Source organism: Balaenoptera acutorostrata, chromosome 19, assembly GCF_949987535.1.
Source record: "Balaenoptera acutorostrata chromosome 19, mBalAcu1.1, whole genome shotgun sequence".
Taxonomy (NCBI): Eukaryota; Metazoa; Chordata; class Mammalia; order Artiodactyla; family Balaenopteridae; genus Balaenoptera; species Balaenoptera acutorostrata.
The window spans coordinates 51,175,010-51,191,933 of record NC_080082.1 but is presented as its reverse complement, the minus strand read 5'-3'; the positions used below and the strand labels follow the sequence as shown (position 1 = coordinate 51,191,933).

Below are 16,924 nucleotides of genomic sequence, written 5' to 3'. Positions count from 1 at the left end.
GGCAGCTCTCAGGCAGTACCACTCCATGTCAATTACAGGAAGAACTGACCCCAACAGAAGAATCAACAGGAAAGAATCATCAATCACAGGCCTCAACATGAAGAGATGAACATTGCATCTCCTACAAGAAATCCACTACCTCAGCAACTCAGCCAATGAGAAACTCTCATCACTGCACTTTCACTTTTCTCCAAAGGACTTTTCTTCAAAACAACCCCTCCCAACTACCTCCTTTTTCTCTATAAAATAACAGTTCCTCTCCTTTGTTTGGTGGACTTGCCTATGATTTTTGCTGTAGCTTGCTCGTCCGGAATTGCAATTCTCTGCTATTCCAGAATAAACCCATTTTCTGGTATTTCTTTTTTTTTTTTTTTTTAAGTTTCATTTTATTTATTTTATTTATGGCTGTGTTGGGTCTTCGTTTCTGTGCGAGGGCTTTCTCTAGTTGTGGCAAGCGGGGGCCACTCTTCATCACGGTGCACGGGCCTCTCACTATCGCGGCCTCTCTTGTTGCGGAGCACAGGCTCCAGACGCGCAGGCTCAGTAATTGTGGCTCACGGGCCCAGCTGCTCCGTGGCATGTGGGATCTTCCCAGACCAGGGCTCGAACCCGTGTGCCCTGCATTGGCAGGCGGATTCTCAACCACTGCGCCACCAGGGAAGCCCTGGTATTTCATTTTTAATGTCAAAAAGCGTCAAGCCACCTAGATAAAGACTCGGCTTTCAACGTATTTTTTCAATAGCCGGCTAAGAACCTCCTACTTGCCCTCTCTTGCAGCTCCGCCCCCTCCGTAAAGTATCGCTGGGGCCTCAGCCTCCGCAAGAGAAGAGCCTCTCTTCTTCGCTATTCTCCAAATCCTAGAGCTGGCCCAGAAAAAGTTTCACCTTGCTTTACAGACGTTCCTCCTGAGAGATGGCCGCGCCCATTTCACGTGAAAAGCGGTATAAACGGACGCGGCCATCTTACCTCACTGCCTGCGCAGCTGGAGACAAAGAAAGCTCAATTTCCAGGTCAGGGAGCCTCTATATTGGTCTCAAGAGGTTTGGGCTTCTGAGACGCTAAAAGCAGCAGTGACGTCTGTGTTTAGGGACCCCGGAACACTTGCTTCTCCCCGCCCTAAAATAGCCTAATCGTCTAACAAAGGGCCTAGTCATTCGCCGTACGGCACAGATTTAAACATGGCCGCCCCCGGCGAGAGGTTGTCAAGCAGGCGCGGCCATCATACCTACCGTTAAAATTCACAAACCCAGAATCCTGTTCTCTGGAAGGTTGCCAGGTGGCGGCCGACAGCCTCAAAGATGCGACTGAGTCTGCGCACGGCCACTCCGGATGGGAAATGCTCATTCCGTGGAGAGGCGGCGTGGTGCGGCAGTTTCAGGTTACGGGCGCGGATGCGGGGAAAATGGGAAAGGTCAGTGTGAGAAACAGTCCAAATTCAGGACCTGTGTAGGAGGGCGACCAGACGGCTACGGTGGCCCACCTGGGTCAGTCATGGGAACCCATAAGGCTCAGAGACTGAGGGTACTGAAGGGTTAAGTGATTGGGCGTCTGAGCCTCTTGGGGGAGAGAGTCTGTGGTGGCGGGTTTGTGTGAGTCAGTGTCAGTGTCTGTGAAGAAGATGGATTGGGAGTATATGGGAATCAATAAACGAGGATTCTTGATTGAGAGAGTGCGTGGGGGTCAGTTTATGGTAGTCTTCAAGGGTCTGAGGCCAAGTGGGTTTCTTCGAAGACACTGATTTGAATGGCGTTAGGGCTCAGTGATCAGAAGCCTGAGGGGTCAGGGTTTGGAGGTTCTAAGTTCTGTTTGGGTACCTGGAACTGGTGATTGTGGAAACTTCGAGGTTCAGTTCTGAGGGTGGTCAGTGAGGATCAGTGTTTGGAGAAATCTTTAGGCCATCAGTGATGAAGACTTCCTTTAGATCATCGATGGGGGTATCTGAGGGCATCAGTGACTGGACTTTTGTATATCAGGGAATGGGGAATAGAGGGATCAATGGGGGGGAGGTGTCAGTGATTGGGACTGTTAGTAATTGTGGGGGGAGGTAGGACAGTGGGAGTCAGCGATTGATCCCCAGTCTTTGGGATAGCATTGGAAATCAGTGTGGGTTCGCCATCAGGGATCTGTGTAATTCACTGTTTCACTGTTCGGCAATCAGAATGGATCAGTGAGTTTTGTAGTCACTGACTAAGTGGTCCTTGATGGTCAAATTTGGCATTCTGGGATATCTGTGACTACAAGGACCTCTGGGAGTTATAGATTGGAGACACCGCGTGTGTCTGTGATTAGGAGGCTTAATGGGGGGTTGGTGTTGAGGCTTGCAAAATGCAGACGTTGGGGATGGGAGAGTCAAGGATTTGAGGCTGCATCCCTGCACAGTGGGAACACACTTCACCCATGTGACATGCCCCAGCTGATGAGCAGCCAGTTCCGTTCAGTTCGTTAAGGCCAAAGCCCACCTCAAAACTCTTTTTGAAACCTTCCTCTCTGGGAATTGCCTGGCGGTCCAGTGGTTAGGACTGCGTGCTTTCACTACTGAGGGCCCAGGTTCAATCCCTGGTGGGGGAACTAAGATCCTGCAAGCCACGGGGAGCAACCAAAAAAAAAAAAGAAACCTTCGTCTCCCTTTTTTACGGTTCCCCACATTAGTGAAAGTGCTTTGAAAGGATCAAGTGTTAGAATTCTCTAAAGTAACATCTTGTTAAAAATGCATATTTCTCCTAATATTTCCTTTAAGGTTCTTTCTGGAAAATGTAATGACATGTCCATCTGTGACAGCATCCCAAGAGTCAGCCTGGTTTCTGGAAATCTATTCTGACTCCACGGCAGCTAGGATGGATGTAACTTTGCCTGTGGTTAGAAAACAAAGGGTTTACTGAGTAAGTATCTAAACTGATGTAAAAGATTTTGCTGAAGGAGCAAACCTTGAGAGCATTCGGAAAATACTTTTATCTAGGCTTAACTTAAAAATAATGTTCTCACCAAACACACACACACACACACAAAGAAAGAAAAAAGAGGTAATTATGTGAGGTGATGGAGATGTTAACTAACCCTGTCGTGGTAATCATTTTGCAATGCATACATGTATCACATCAGGGCATTGTACACCTTAAACTTACACAGTGTTATATGTCAATTATATATAAGGATGGGGGAAAAAAAGATGAATTATGGAAGGAAAAGAAACTGGATCTAGAAGTTACTGTGTTCTAAGAATTTTTTTGCTTCGTTCTGTGTTTTTTAGGCATGGCACGTTTGACCTCCTTGAATCTGTGCCATATAAAATCCTGGTAGAACAATTCAATAAACGTAAAACCACAATAACAACCGCAAAAACAAAAGTTAAAGCTACTTTTAGAAACTGTTCTTCACTGAAACTAAAGTCAAACTAATGGTGATTAAGATGGACTGAGACAAAATTACAAATGAAATGCAAATAAGATTTTGACCATTAGCTTAAGAAAAGGGTGAAATGCTGAAACAGTATTTTAATTGTTTTTATAAATATTACATTCAATCCTTATGTAGTCTTTAGACAAAACACAATGAGTATATCACCTTAAGGAGCAAAGGAAGTTGAGAGGTAAGGCAGGTAACATCTTTCAGAAGCCATACAAGTCAAGCTTTCATTTTTAGAGCAGACAGTTCCTGATTTCTACCTGCACAGAATCAAAGATACAGAACACATATGCATGGGTAGGGAGTTAGGGCATTTTCTTTTTCTTGTAGCTCTTTTCCTTCATCACCTACACTGTGCTCAATGCCAGGTTTGGGAGCAAATACTTTTTCTTTTTTAAGTTTTTAACATAAATCTTTTATTGAGATGTAAAATGCATAGAAAAATATACATACAGCTCAATGACTTGTCACAAAGAGAACACCCCTGGGCGTTCAGATCAGAAGACAACGTTCTAGCACCCTGAAATTCTCATGATACCCCCTCCCAGTTACTACCCTGCCATGGGGAACCATTCTCCCAATTCTAACATTACAGATTAATTTTGTCTGTTCTTTTTTTTTTTTTTTTTTTTTTTAAGATTGCACAATTTTATTAATTAATCTATTTATTTATCTTTGGCTTTGTTGGGTCTTCGTTTCTGTGCAAGGGCTTTCTCTAGTTGCGGCAAGTGGGGGCCACCCTTCATCGCAGTGCGCGGGCCTCTCACTGTTCCGGCCTCTCTTGTTGGGAGCACAGGCTCCAGACGCGCAGGCTCAGTGATTGTGGCTCACGGGCCCAGTTGCTCCGCGGCATGTGGGATCTTCCCAGACCAGGGCTCGAACCCGTGTCCCCTGCATTGGCAGGCAGATTCTCAACCACTGCGCCACCAGGGAAGCCCAATTTTGTCTGTTCTTGAACTCTAATTAAATGGAATATCTATACCTGATGGGGTGGCAGTATGTGGGTCTATGTGAAAAAAAATTTTTAAGTTTGAATACAGATTGTTTCATTTTATTTATGCAAGAAACATTTTTCCAGGTCGTTTCCAGATCTGGACACAGATACACAGACAGTCGAGTATTCTTATGTTAAGGCTACAGCTCAGTGAATTTTTATATTGCAGAGAACTGTGTAAACACAACGTAGATCACGATATACATCATTTCTAGCATGCCGAAGCCTTCCTTATCAGTCAATACCCACTGCCGCCCCTGGGTATAATTCAGTGGATTAATTTTGCCTGTTTTTGAACTTGAATTAAATGGAATCATAGAAATAATCTGAAGCCAAAACATTCATACAATGTGGAAGTTTTGTCTGAAATTCTGAAACCAGACGCACACCAGGATAAAATTCTTTTCTATAGCCCTGGCTTGGCCATTTGAGATTGCCTGTTTTCTGTTATTCCCTCTGGAATCCAAAAACATAAACATTTAAGTGAACCCTGCAGTTTGGGGTGAATTTGGAGTCAGGATCCTGTTAATGAAGTTAACAAGTTAAGGCTGGTTCTTCTTTGTAGGTAATTTGGAGGGGGACCTCAGAGACCCCTGGTCAAAATCTCTTAGCCTTTGGAGACTGGCCATTGGCTGCAGAGACTGAATAAGGCAGCTTGAAAAAGAGCCTGCAGGGAATTCCCTGGCGGTCCAGTGGATAGGACTCGGCACTTTCACTGCCGTGGCCCAGGTTTGATCCCTGGTCAGGAAACTAAGATACTGCAAGCAGCGGGGCATGGCCAAAAAACAAAAAAGCCTCGACGTGGTTGCCTGCCTCCATTTGACAGTAAGTTGTAGACATGATAGCCCTTTTTACCCCTAATGTGAATTTCCTGAGTACAAGAACATTTTCTTATATGGCCACAATATAATTATCAAAAGCAGGAAAGTTAACATTGAAACACTATTATTATTTAAAAAATTTTTTTCACATCTTTATTGGAGTATAAATGCTTTACAATGTTGTGTTAGTTTCTGCTGTACAACAGAGTGAATCAGGTATATGTATACATATATCCCCACATCCCCTCCCTCTCAAGCCTCCCTCCCACCCTCCCTATCCCACCCCTCTAGGTGGTCACAAAGCACTGAGCTGATCTCCCTGTGCTATGCAGCAGCTTCCCACTAGCCATCCATTTTATATTTGATTGTGTATATACATCAATGCTACTCTCTTACTTCATCCCAGCTTCCCCTTCCCCCTCCATGCCCTCAAGTCTGTTCTCTACGTCTGTGTCTTTATTCCTGCCCTGCCACTAGGTTCATCAGTCCTGCTTTTTAAAATTCTATATATATGCGTTAGCATACAGTATTTGTTTCTCTCTTTCTGACTTACTTCACTCTGTATGACAGATTCTAGGTCCATCCACCTCACTCCAAATAACTCAATTTCATTCCTTTTTATGGCTGAGTAATATTCCATTGTATATATGTGCCACATCGTCTTTATCCAGTCATCTGTTGATGGACATGTAGGTTGCTTCCATGTCCTGGCTATTATAAATAGTGCTGCAGTGAACATTGTGGTACATGTCTCTTTTTGAATTATGGTTTTCTCGGGGCATATGCCCAGTAGTGGGATTGCTGGGTCATATGGTAGTTCTGTTTTTAGTTTTTTAAGGAACCTCCATACTGTCCTCTATAGTGGCTGTATCAATTTACATTCCCATCAACAGTGCAAGAGGGTTCCCTTTTCTCCACACCCTCTCCAGCATTTATTGTTTGTAGAATTTTTGCTGATGGCCATTCTGATACCTCATTGTGGTTTTGATTTGCATTTCTTTAATGATTAGTGATATTGAACATCTTTTCATGCATTTGTTGGCCATCTGTATGCCTTCTTTGGAGAAATGTCTATTTAGGTCTTAACGCCCATTTTTGGACTGGGTTGTTTGTTTTTGTGATATTGAGCTGCATGAGCTGCTTGTACATTTTGGAGATTAATCCTTTGTCAGTTGCTTCATTTGCAAATATTTTCTCCCATTCTGAGGGTTGTCTTTTCTTCTTGTTTATGGTTTCCCTTGCTGTGCAAAAGCTTTTAAGTTTCATTAGGTCCCATTTGAAACAGTATTATTATTGAAACAGTATTATTATTGTTATCATAGTAGCATCAAGTGAAAAAAAAATCAAAAACAAAACGCACAACATAAGAGCTGTGAGTTGAGTTTTATTCAGTGTCTTACTGAGAACTATAGCCCAGGAGACAACCTCTCAACTCTGAGGAATTGCTACGAAGAGGTAGGGGAGAAGCCAGTATGTATATGATTTTTTTTGACTGGGAAATACATGTAGTCAAGCATAAAAAGGTTATTGCTAGTCACAAAGAACAGACAGCTCAAGTTAATGATTTTAGTGCTTTTCTGTGTATGGAAGAATTTGGGGTCATTGAAATTCTTCCTTAGATATGCATCTTAACTATCTAGGTGCCCTTCTAACCAAAGCACAGAGTGCCTCCTGTCTTTTCCATTCTCAATTTCCCTCAGGGCACACTGTCAGTAGGCACCCACAGTGGCTAATTACTTGATACTTGTAGAACTGGAATGGTGAGCAACATTTTTTGTTTACAGCTGTCTCATCCACAGACCTTATTTAGATTTCTTTAACTGTCCCAATAATGTCCTTTATAACAATTATGTTTTTCTGGTCCAGGAATCTAGTCCAGGATTACATGTTGCATTTAGTTGTCATGTCTCCTTAGAGTCCTTTAATTTGGAATATTTTCTCAGTCACTTTTTGCCTCTTTTGACCTTGATGTTTTGAGGAGTACAAGCTAGTTATTTTTATAGGATGTCCTTCATTCGAGTTTTTCTGATTTTCCTTATGAAATATGTACATTTCTGATTGCTACTGGAGTTATGGTGTGTCCTCAATGTCACATATCAGGAGGTGCATGATGTTGGTTTGTCATATTGCTGGTAATGTTAACTTTGATCATTTGGTTAAGGTTATCCACTGTAACCTTAATAGTGGGTTGTTCACTATAAAGTTATGTTAATAAGTATCTTATTGGGGCATTTTTTGAGACCATGTAAATAACCTCAAACTTTCATTCACTAGTGTTAATATTATCCTTTAATGATTGTTGCCTGAGTCAATTACTACTGTTATGGTTGCCAAATGATGATTTTCTAATTGTATCATTCCCTTATATTGATTAGTTGGAGCTTTCCCTTATCCCCCATGTATTTATCAGTATAAATATGATAGTGCGTCCTAGTTACATATAAAACAGGAGCTACACATTAGAAACTTACAAGCTGTTTACAGTGTTGCGTTAGATCATGAGCCAGAGCTCAAACCTTCTAAATCTCAAAGAAAACATCTTGGGAGATTGACTAGTTTACAGAGAAAGAGTTGTCAGATCATGTGACAAATAACCCACATAGACAGGAAACCTCTAGGGTCCCACTCTGGCCAGATAGATTTCTAAAGTGCTGTCACAATGAGGGATTTGGGAGCTAGAGAAGGAAAAGAAACGGACTGTCAGAAATGTAGTAGAACTGTCAAAACCTGATGAAATGATCCATACATATTGTAAAACCCAAGTCATGGTTTTATTGATTCTGTGACAGTGTATCATATTGTATTTTTAAAAAATCTTGGTGGAAAAGGTCAGATGAGATTATGTGGGATAGTTTCTTCAATTGAGTTATACCAAACTGTGGGTAGTTTTCTATGGTTTTATTGTCTGTCTTGATTAAATGTTTAATCAAAGAGGTTAGAAGATATATATGAAAAGTGGAAGGAATCAATAGATATAAACGGAGAAATTAATGAGTTAAAAAAGAAGAAAGGGAAAACTGATAAATCTGATTTTTTTAAAAATCAAAAATATAGATTAAACCACTAGCAAACCTTATCAAGTCAAGAGGAAATTAACAGATATACAAATACTGCAAAAAAGGAGAATAACCATATCATTAAGAAATATTTTTGTAAAACTTTACATTAATATATTTTCAAGGCTGATGCAAAGAATGATTTTCTAGGAATATATGGATATACGAAAATTCCATACAAAGAGAAGGAAAACTAAAAGCTGTGCAAATTTGAAATACTCAGAAAGGTACCTGTACACCACCTCCTGCCATTCCCTATTTCTCTTCTCAAAAAAGAAAGACAAGGCTTAGATAGTTCAGTTGGTGTTTGAGATTTGAAGTAGCTTCCAAATAACTTACAGTTCTTCAAATAGTTAAATTCTCCAAGGGAACTTATAAAGGAGGAGAATGCTACCACCTGTTTTTATAAAGTCATTATTGTTGCTGTCAACAAAAAATTAATCAGTTGATCTAAGAAAGAAATGGAAAACTTTATTCAAGCCAAATTTGAGGACTATAACCCGGGGGGGAGCATCTCAGAAAGCTCTGAGAACTGTTCTACCTGTTAGAAGTCAAGGCACAGTTATATAAATGTTTTGAGACAGAGTTTTGTACAGTAAATGATATATTATTGACAGTTTACACAATCTAGATCTAAGCATCATCGTGGCCCCTTACAAGATCAAGAAGGAATGTTACCTTTTAAGGAGTTGTCTTGTTGATGCTAGGAGAATGTTGCTCTTTATGGTTGAGTAGGTGTTTCTGCCCATGGGGGAGGTTTGGTTGATGCATAATGCAGATACACAATGCACAACAGCAGAGAGAGGAAGCCAGAGGTCAGAGAAAAATTTTTATGTTTGAATTTTTCCTTGACAGAAAATATGGATTTTATTTCACATTGCACTGATTGCAAAACTAGAAAAGGTGGGATTGCATAAGAAAACTATAGACCAACTTTGTGAATATATATGCAAAATCTTTTTTAAAAAATTAACAGTATATTCAAATAAAAATGCATTCTGACTGAGAGGAAATTCATTCAAAAGATTTAAGGAAAGTTCAATTTTTTTTTTGAATTTTATTTTATTTTTTATACAGCAGGTTCTTATTAGTTATCTATTTTATACATATTAGTGTATACATGTCAATCCCAATCTGCCAATTCATCACACCACCACCACCACTCCCCCCCCCCCCCGCCACTTTCCCCCCTTGGTGTCCATACATTTGTTCTCTATATCTGTGTCTCTATTTCTGCCCTGCAAACCAGTTCATCTGTACCATTTTTCTAGGCTCCACATATATGCGTTAATATACAATATTTGTTTTTCTCTTTCTGACTTACTTCACTCTGTATAACAGTCTCTAGATCCATCCACGTCTCTACAAATGACCCAATTTTGTTCCTTTTTATGGCTGACTAATATTCCATTGTATATATGTACCACAAATGACCGAATTTCGTTCCTTTTTATGGCTGAGTAATATTCCATTGTATACATGTACCACATCTTTTTTATCCATTCGTCTGTCAATGGGCATTTAGGTTGCTTCCATGACCTGGCTATTGTAAATAGTGCTGCAGTGAACATTGGGGTGCATGTGTCTTTTTGAATTATGGTTTTCTCTGCGTATATGCCCAGTAGTGGGATTGCTGGGTCATATGGTAATTCTGTTTTTAGTTTTTTAAGGAACCTCCATACTGTTCTCCATAGTGGCTGTATCAATTTATATTCCCACCAACAGTGCAAGAGGGTTCCCTTTTCTTCACACCCTCTCAAGCATTTGTTGTTTGTAGATTTTCTGATGATGCCCATTCTAACTGTGTGAGGTGATACCTCACTGTAGTTTTGATTTGCATTTCTCTAATAATTAGTGATGTTAAGCAGCTTTTCATGTGCTTCTTGGCCATCTGTATGTCTTCTTTGGAGAAATGTCTATTTAAGTCTTCTGCCCATTTTTGGATTGGGTTGTTTGTTTTTTTAATATTGAGCTGCAAGAGCTGTTTATGTATTTTGGAGATTAATCCTTTGTCTGTTGATTCGTTTGCAAATATTTTCTCCCATTCTAAGGGTTGTCTTTTCGTCTTGTTTGTAGTTTCCTTTGCTTTGCAAAAGCTTTGAAGTTTCATTAGGTCCCATTTGTTTATTTTTGTTTTTATTTCCATTACTCTAGGAGGTGGATCAAAATCGATCTTGCTGTGATTTATGTCAAAGAGTGTTCTTCCTATGTTTTCCTCTAAGAGTTTTATAGTGTCTGGTCTTATATTTAGGTCCGTACTCCATTTTGAGTTTATTTTTGTGTATGGTGTTAGGGAGTGTTCTAATTTCATTCTTTTACATGTAACTGTCCAGTTTTCCCAGCACCACTTATTGAAGAGGCTGTCTTTTCTCCATTGTATATCCTTGCCTCCTTTGTCATAGATTAGTTGACCATAGGTGCGTGAGTTTATCTCTGGATTTTCTATCCTGTTCCTTGATCTATATTTCTGTTTTTGTGCCAGTAGTATATTGTCTTGATTACTGTAGCTTTGTAATATAGTCTGAAGCCAGGGAGTCTGATTCCTGCAGCTCCGTTTTTTTCCCTCAAGACTGCTTTGGCTAATCAGGGTTTTTTTGTCTCCATACAAATTTTAAGATTTTTTATTCTTGTTCTGCAAAAAATGCCACTGGTAATTTGATAGGGATTGCATTGAATCTGTAGAATGCCTTGGGTAGTATAGTCATTTTGACAATATTCATTCTTCCAATCCAAGAACATGGTATATCTCTCCATCTGTTTGTGTTAACTTTGATTTCTTTCATCAGTGTCTTATAGTTTTCTGAGTACAGGTCTTTTACCTCCTTAGGCAGGTTTATTTCTAGGTATTTTATTCTTTTTGTTGCAATGGTGAATGGGATTGTTTCCTTAATTTCTCTTTCCAATCTTTTGTTATTAGTGTATAGGAATGCAAGAGGTTTCTGTGCATTAATTTTGTATCCTGCAACTTTACCAAATTCATTGCTTAGCTCTAGTTGTTTTCTGGTGGCATCTTTAGGATTCTCTATTTATAGTATCATGTCATCTGCAAACAGTGACAGTTTTACTTCTTCTTTTCCAATTTGTATTCCTTTTATTTCTTTTTCTTCTCTGATTGCTGTGGCTAAAACTTCCAAAACTATGTTGAATAATAGTGGCAAGAGTGGACATCCTTGTCTTGTTCCTGATCATAGAGGAAATGCTTTCAGTTTTTCACCATTGAGAATGATGTTTGCTGTGGGTTTGTCGTCTATGGCCTTTATTATGTTGAGGTAGGTTCCCTCTATCCCCACTTTCTGGAGAGTTTTTATCATAAATGGGTGTTGAATTTTGTCAAAAGCTTTTTCTGCATCTATTGAGATGATCATATGGTTTTTATTCTTCAATTTGTTAATATGGTGTATCACATTGATTGATTTGCATATACTGAAGAATTCTTGCATTCCTGGGATAAATCCCACTTGATCATGGTGTATGATCCTTTTAATGTGTTGTTGGATTCTGTTTGCTAGTTTTTTGTTCAGGATTTTTGCATCTATATTCATCAGTGATATTGGTGTGTCATTTTCTTTTTTTGTAGTATCTTTGTCTGGTTTTGGTATCAGGGTGATGGTGGCCTCATAGAATGAGCTTGGGAGTGTTCCTTCCTCTGCAATTTTTTGGAAGAGTTTTGGAAGGATGGGTGTTAGCTCTTCTCTAAATGTTTGATAGAATTCACCTGTGAAGCCTGGACTTTTGGTCCTGGACTTTTGTTTGTTGGAAGATTTTTAATCACAGTTTCAATTTCAGTGCTTTTGATTGGTCTGTTTATATTTTCCATTTCTTCCTGATTCAGTCTTGGAAGGTTATACCTTTCTAAGAATTTGTCCATTTCTTCCAGCTTGTCTATTTTATTGGCATAGAGTTGCTTGTAGTAGTCTCTTAGGATGCTTTGTATTTCTGCAGTGTCTGTTGTAACTTCTCCTTTTTCATTTCTAATTTTATTGATTTCAGTCCTCTCCCTCTTTTTCTTGATGAGTCTGGCTAAAGGTTTATCAATTTTGTTTATCTTCTCAAAGAACCAGCTTTTAGTTTTATTGATCTTTGCCATTGTTTCCTTCATTTCTTTTTCATTTATTTCTGATCTGATATTTATGATTTCTTTCCTTCTGCTAACTTTGGGTTTTTTTGTTCATCTTTCTCTAATTGCTTTAAGTGTAAGGGTAGATTGTTTATTTGAGATTTTTCTTGTTTCTTAAGGTACCATTGTATAGCCATAAACTTCCCTCTTAGAACTGCTTTTGCTGCATCCCATAGGTTTTGGGTCGTCGTGTTTTTCATTGTCATTTTTTTCTAGGTATTTTTTGATTTCCTCTTTGATTTCTTCAGTAATCTCTTAGTTATTTAGTAACGTATTGTTTAGCCTCCATGTGTTTGTGTTTTTTTATGTTTTTTTCCCTTTAATTGATTTCTAATCTCATAGTGTTGTGGTCAGAAAAGATGCTTGATATGATTTCAATTTTCTTAAATTTATTGAGGCTTGATTTGTGACCCAAGATGTGATCTATCCTGGAGAATGTTCCATATGCACTTGAGAAGAAAGTGTAATCTGCTGATTTTGGATGGAATGTCCTATAAATATCAATTAAATCTATCTGGTCTATTGTGTCATTTAAAGCTTGTGTTTCCTTATTCATGTTCTGTCTGGATGATCTGTCCATTGGTGTAAGTGAGGTGTTAAAGTCCCCCGCTATTATCATGTTACTGTCAATATCCTCTTTTATAGCTGTTAGCAGTTGCCTTATGTTTTGAGGTGCTCCTATGTTAGGTGCATATATATTTATAATTGTTATATCTTCTTCTTGGATTGACCCCTTGATCATTATGTAGTGTCCTTCCTTGTCTCTTGTAACATTCTTTATTTTAAAGTCTATTTTATCTGATATGAGTATTGTTGCTCTAGCTTTCTTTTGATTTCCATTTGCATGGAATATCTTTTTCCATCCCCTCACTTTCAGTCAGTACGTGTCCCTAGGTCTGAAGTGGGTCTCTTGTAGACAGCATAAGTATGGGTCTTGTTTTTGTATCCATTCAGCCAGTCTATATCTTTTGGTTGGAGCATTTAATCCATTTACATTTAAGGTAATTATCAATATGTATGTTCCTATTACCATTTTCTTAATTGTTTTGGGTTTGTTATTGTAGGTCTCTTCCTTCTCTTGTGTTTCCTGCCTACAGAAGTTCCTTTAGCATTTGCTGTAAACCTGGTTTGGTGGTGCTGAATTCTCTTAACTTTTGCTTGTCTGTAAAGGTTTTAATTTCTCCTTCAAATCTGAATGAGATCCTTGCCGGGTAGAGTAATCTTGGCTGTAGGTTCTTCCCTTTCATCACTTTAAATATATCGTGCCACTCCCTTCTGGCTTGTAGAGTTTCTGCTGAGAAATCAGCTGTTAACCTTATGGGAGTTCCATTGTATGTTATTTGTCGTTTTTCCCTTGTTGATTTCAATAATTTTTTTTTGTCTTAAAGTTTTGTCAACTTGATTACTATGTGTCTCGGCGTGTTTCTCCTTGGGTTTATCCTGCCTGGGACTCTGCACTTCCTGGACTTGGGTGGCTATTTCCTTTCCCATGTTAGGGAAGTTTTCGACTATAGTCTCTGCAAATATTTTCTCAGGTCCTTTCTCTCTCTCTTCTCCTTCTGGGACTCCTATAATGCGAATGTTGTTGCATTTAATGTTGTCCCAGAGGTCTCTTAGGCTGTCTTCATTTCTTTTCATTCTTTTTTTCTTTATTCTGTTCCACTGCAGTGAATTCCACCATTCTGTCTTCCAGGTCACTTATCCGTTCTTCTGCCTCAGTTATTCTGCTATTCCTTCTAGTGTACTTTTCATTTCAGTTATTGTATTGTTCATCTCTGTTTGTTTGTTCTTTAAGTCTTCTAGGTCTTTGTTAAACACTTCTTGCATCTTCTCCATCTTTGCCTCCATTCTTTTTCCAAGGTCCTGGATCATCTTCACTATCATTATTCTGAACTCTTTTTCTGGAAGGTTGCCTATCTCCACTTCATTTACGTTTTTTGGGGGGTTTTATCTTGTTCCTTCATCTGGTACATAGTCCTCTGCCTTTTCATTCTGTCTATCTTTCTGTGAATGTGGTTTTCCTTCCACAGGCTGCAGAATTGTAGTTCTTCTTGCTTCTGCTGTCTGCCCTCTGGTGGATGAGGCTATCTAAGAGGGTTGTGCAAGCTTCCTGATGGGAGGGACTGTTGGTGGGTAGAGCTGCATGTTGCTCTGGTGGGCAGAGCTCAGTAAAACTTTAATCCCCTTGACTGCTGATGGGTGGGGCTGGGTTCCCTCCCTGTTGGTTGTTTGGCCTGAGGCCACCCAGCACTGGAGCCTACCTGGCTTTTTGGTGGGGCTAATGGCATACTCTGGGAGGGCTCACACCAAGGAGTACTTCCCAGAACTTCTGCTGCCAGTGTCCTTGTCCCCACAGTGAGCCACAGCCACCCCCTGCCTCTGCAGGAGACCCTCCAACACTAGCAGGTAGGTCTGGTTCAGTCTCCTATGGGGTCACTGCTCCTTCCCCTGGGTCCTGATGCGCATACTACTTTGTGTGTGCCCTCCACGAATGGAGTCTCTGTTTCTCCCAGTCCTGTCAAAGTCCTGCAGTCAAATCCCGCTAGCCTTCAAAGTCTAATTCTCTAGGAATTCCTCCTCCCATTGCCGTACCCCCAGGTTGGGAAGCCTGACGTGGGGCTCAGAACCTTCACTCCAGTGGGTGGACTTCTGTGGTATAAGTGTTCTCCAGTTTGTGAGTCACCCACCCAGCAGTTATGGGATTTGATTTTATTGTGATTGTGCCCCTCCTACCGTCTCATTGCTGCTTCTCCTTTGTCTTTGGATGTGGGGTATCTTTTTTCGTGAGTTCCAGTGTCTTCCTGTTGATGACTGTTCAGCAGTTAGTTGTGATTCTGGTGCTCTCGCAAGAGGGAGTGAGCGCACGTCCTTCTACTCTGCCATCTTGAACCAATCTTCAAGGAAAGTTCAATGTTATTTAAAGAACTTATTAATGAATTTCACCATGTTAGTAAGTCAGAGAAGAAATACCCTACAGTCATCTCATAGATGATAAAAAATAAAAAAGCTTTTAATAAAGTTCAACATCTCTTCTGGATTTTCTAAAAAATAGTAAGACTATTTGAATACTTTCTCTTTTTTTTTGGTTCTCTGACCAGGGATCAAACCCATGCCCTCTGCAGTGGAAGTGCAGAGTCCTAACCACTGGACTGCCAGGGAATTCCCCAGTTGAATACTTTCTTAACATGATTAAGATCTTCTTTATCTCAAATTGAAAGTCAGTATCAGATTTCTTGGCAGAACACTAAGCATTCCCATTCAAGTTTGCAGCCTCTCCCAATTGTGTTTTCTTCTTTTTCTAGAGTGCTAGTGTTACCAAACCAAACTTTGGTCTTCTCGCCCACTGCACACCAAAGTCAATCTACTGACACTGGGTTGTGGTGAAGGAAAGTACAGCATTTATTGCAGGCACCAAGCAAGGAGAACAAGCAGCTCGTGCTCAACAGACCCAAACTCCCTGATGGCTTTTAGGAAATGTTTTTTAAATGCAGCATTTGGGGTTAGGGCTGCAGTTCATGGGCTTTCTTCTGATTGGTTGGTGGTGAGGTAAGAGGGTGATGTTTCGGGAATCTTAATCATCAACCTTCTGTTCCAGCCAGTCTGGGGTCTAGGGGCTTGCGGTCAGCACTTAGTCACCATCCTGCACCTGGGTGAGGGGGGTCTTAGTTTCTGCTGAACAACTCAGAAGTATGCATCCAATTGGTATGTATATCCCTTGGGGAGTAACGAGGATTGCTTAACTGCTTTTCCTTTGTTTCTGCATTCTATCACTTCTCTAATTAGTTCCTGCTTGAGTCTGTCTTTGGAACTCAGGGAAGGCCTTGGAGACTAAAGCCTTTTTCTACAAATAGAAACAGGTAACGCAGAGGGCCTTTTGTACCAGGGAGGGCCCCGCAGGGTCCTGCTCAGTTTCAACCCCAACTTTTCTTTGATACGCCTCAATCTTGAGGGGAACAGGGGCGGGACAAGAAGGGAATAAAATTTTGGATAGAGAGGTTAATTGTAAACTCAGCAGGGGAACTTAGTTTTAGGGGGACTTGGTTTCACTAGTGGGTGCAGTTCATCAGGGAATGAGATAAGAGGTATAAAATACTGGAAAAAGAGAAGAGAAAACTAAGTTTTCGTGGATGATATAATTATATACACCGCCCCCCCCCCCCAAGCTGAAGAGGATTAACTCTAAAGCCATTACAGACATTAAGAAAGCTCAGTAAAGTGTCTGGTTTAAAATGAATATAGGAAAATAGATTGATGACTTCTCCATTTCAGTCAGTAATTCAGTGGGTGAAAATATGCCATTTAGAATAGCAACCAAAAACACAATTAACTACCTAGTGATAAATATAAAGAGAGTTAGAGTACCTTTATGCTGCAAAGTATAAAACTGTTTTGAGATGTAAGGGAAGTTTTGAATAAATGGAGAAGTCTTGATCTTGGATTGGAAGGCTCATTTTTCAAAATTGTCATCATTTTCTTATATGGACAAATTCAATGTAGTGTCAAGCAAACTCTAAGAAATGTTGGTTGTTTTTTC

The 16,924-nt window shown here is 40.0% G+C and overlaps 1 protein-coding gene across 4 annotated transcripts in view; it reads left to right on the top strand.

Moving 5' to 3' along the window:
* The first annotated feature begins 1,281 nt into the window (after positions 1 to 1,281).
* ZNF793 (zinc finger protein 793) overlaps positions 1,282 to 16,924 on the top strand; it is a 35,824-nt gene continuing 20,181 nt past the window's right edge. For all 4 annotated transcript variants that reach the window (XM_007166796.2, XM_007166795.2, XM_007166794.2 and 1 more), the window contains exons 1-2: positions 1,282 to 1,411; positions 2,738 to 2,879. The gene's annotated coding sequence lies outside the window, so the exon portion shown is untranslated. The remainder of the gene's footprint in view (positions 1,412 to 2,737; positions 2,880 to 16,924) is intronic.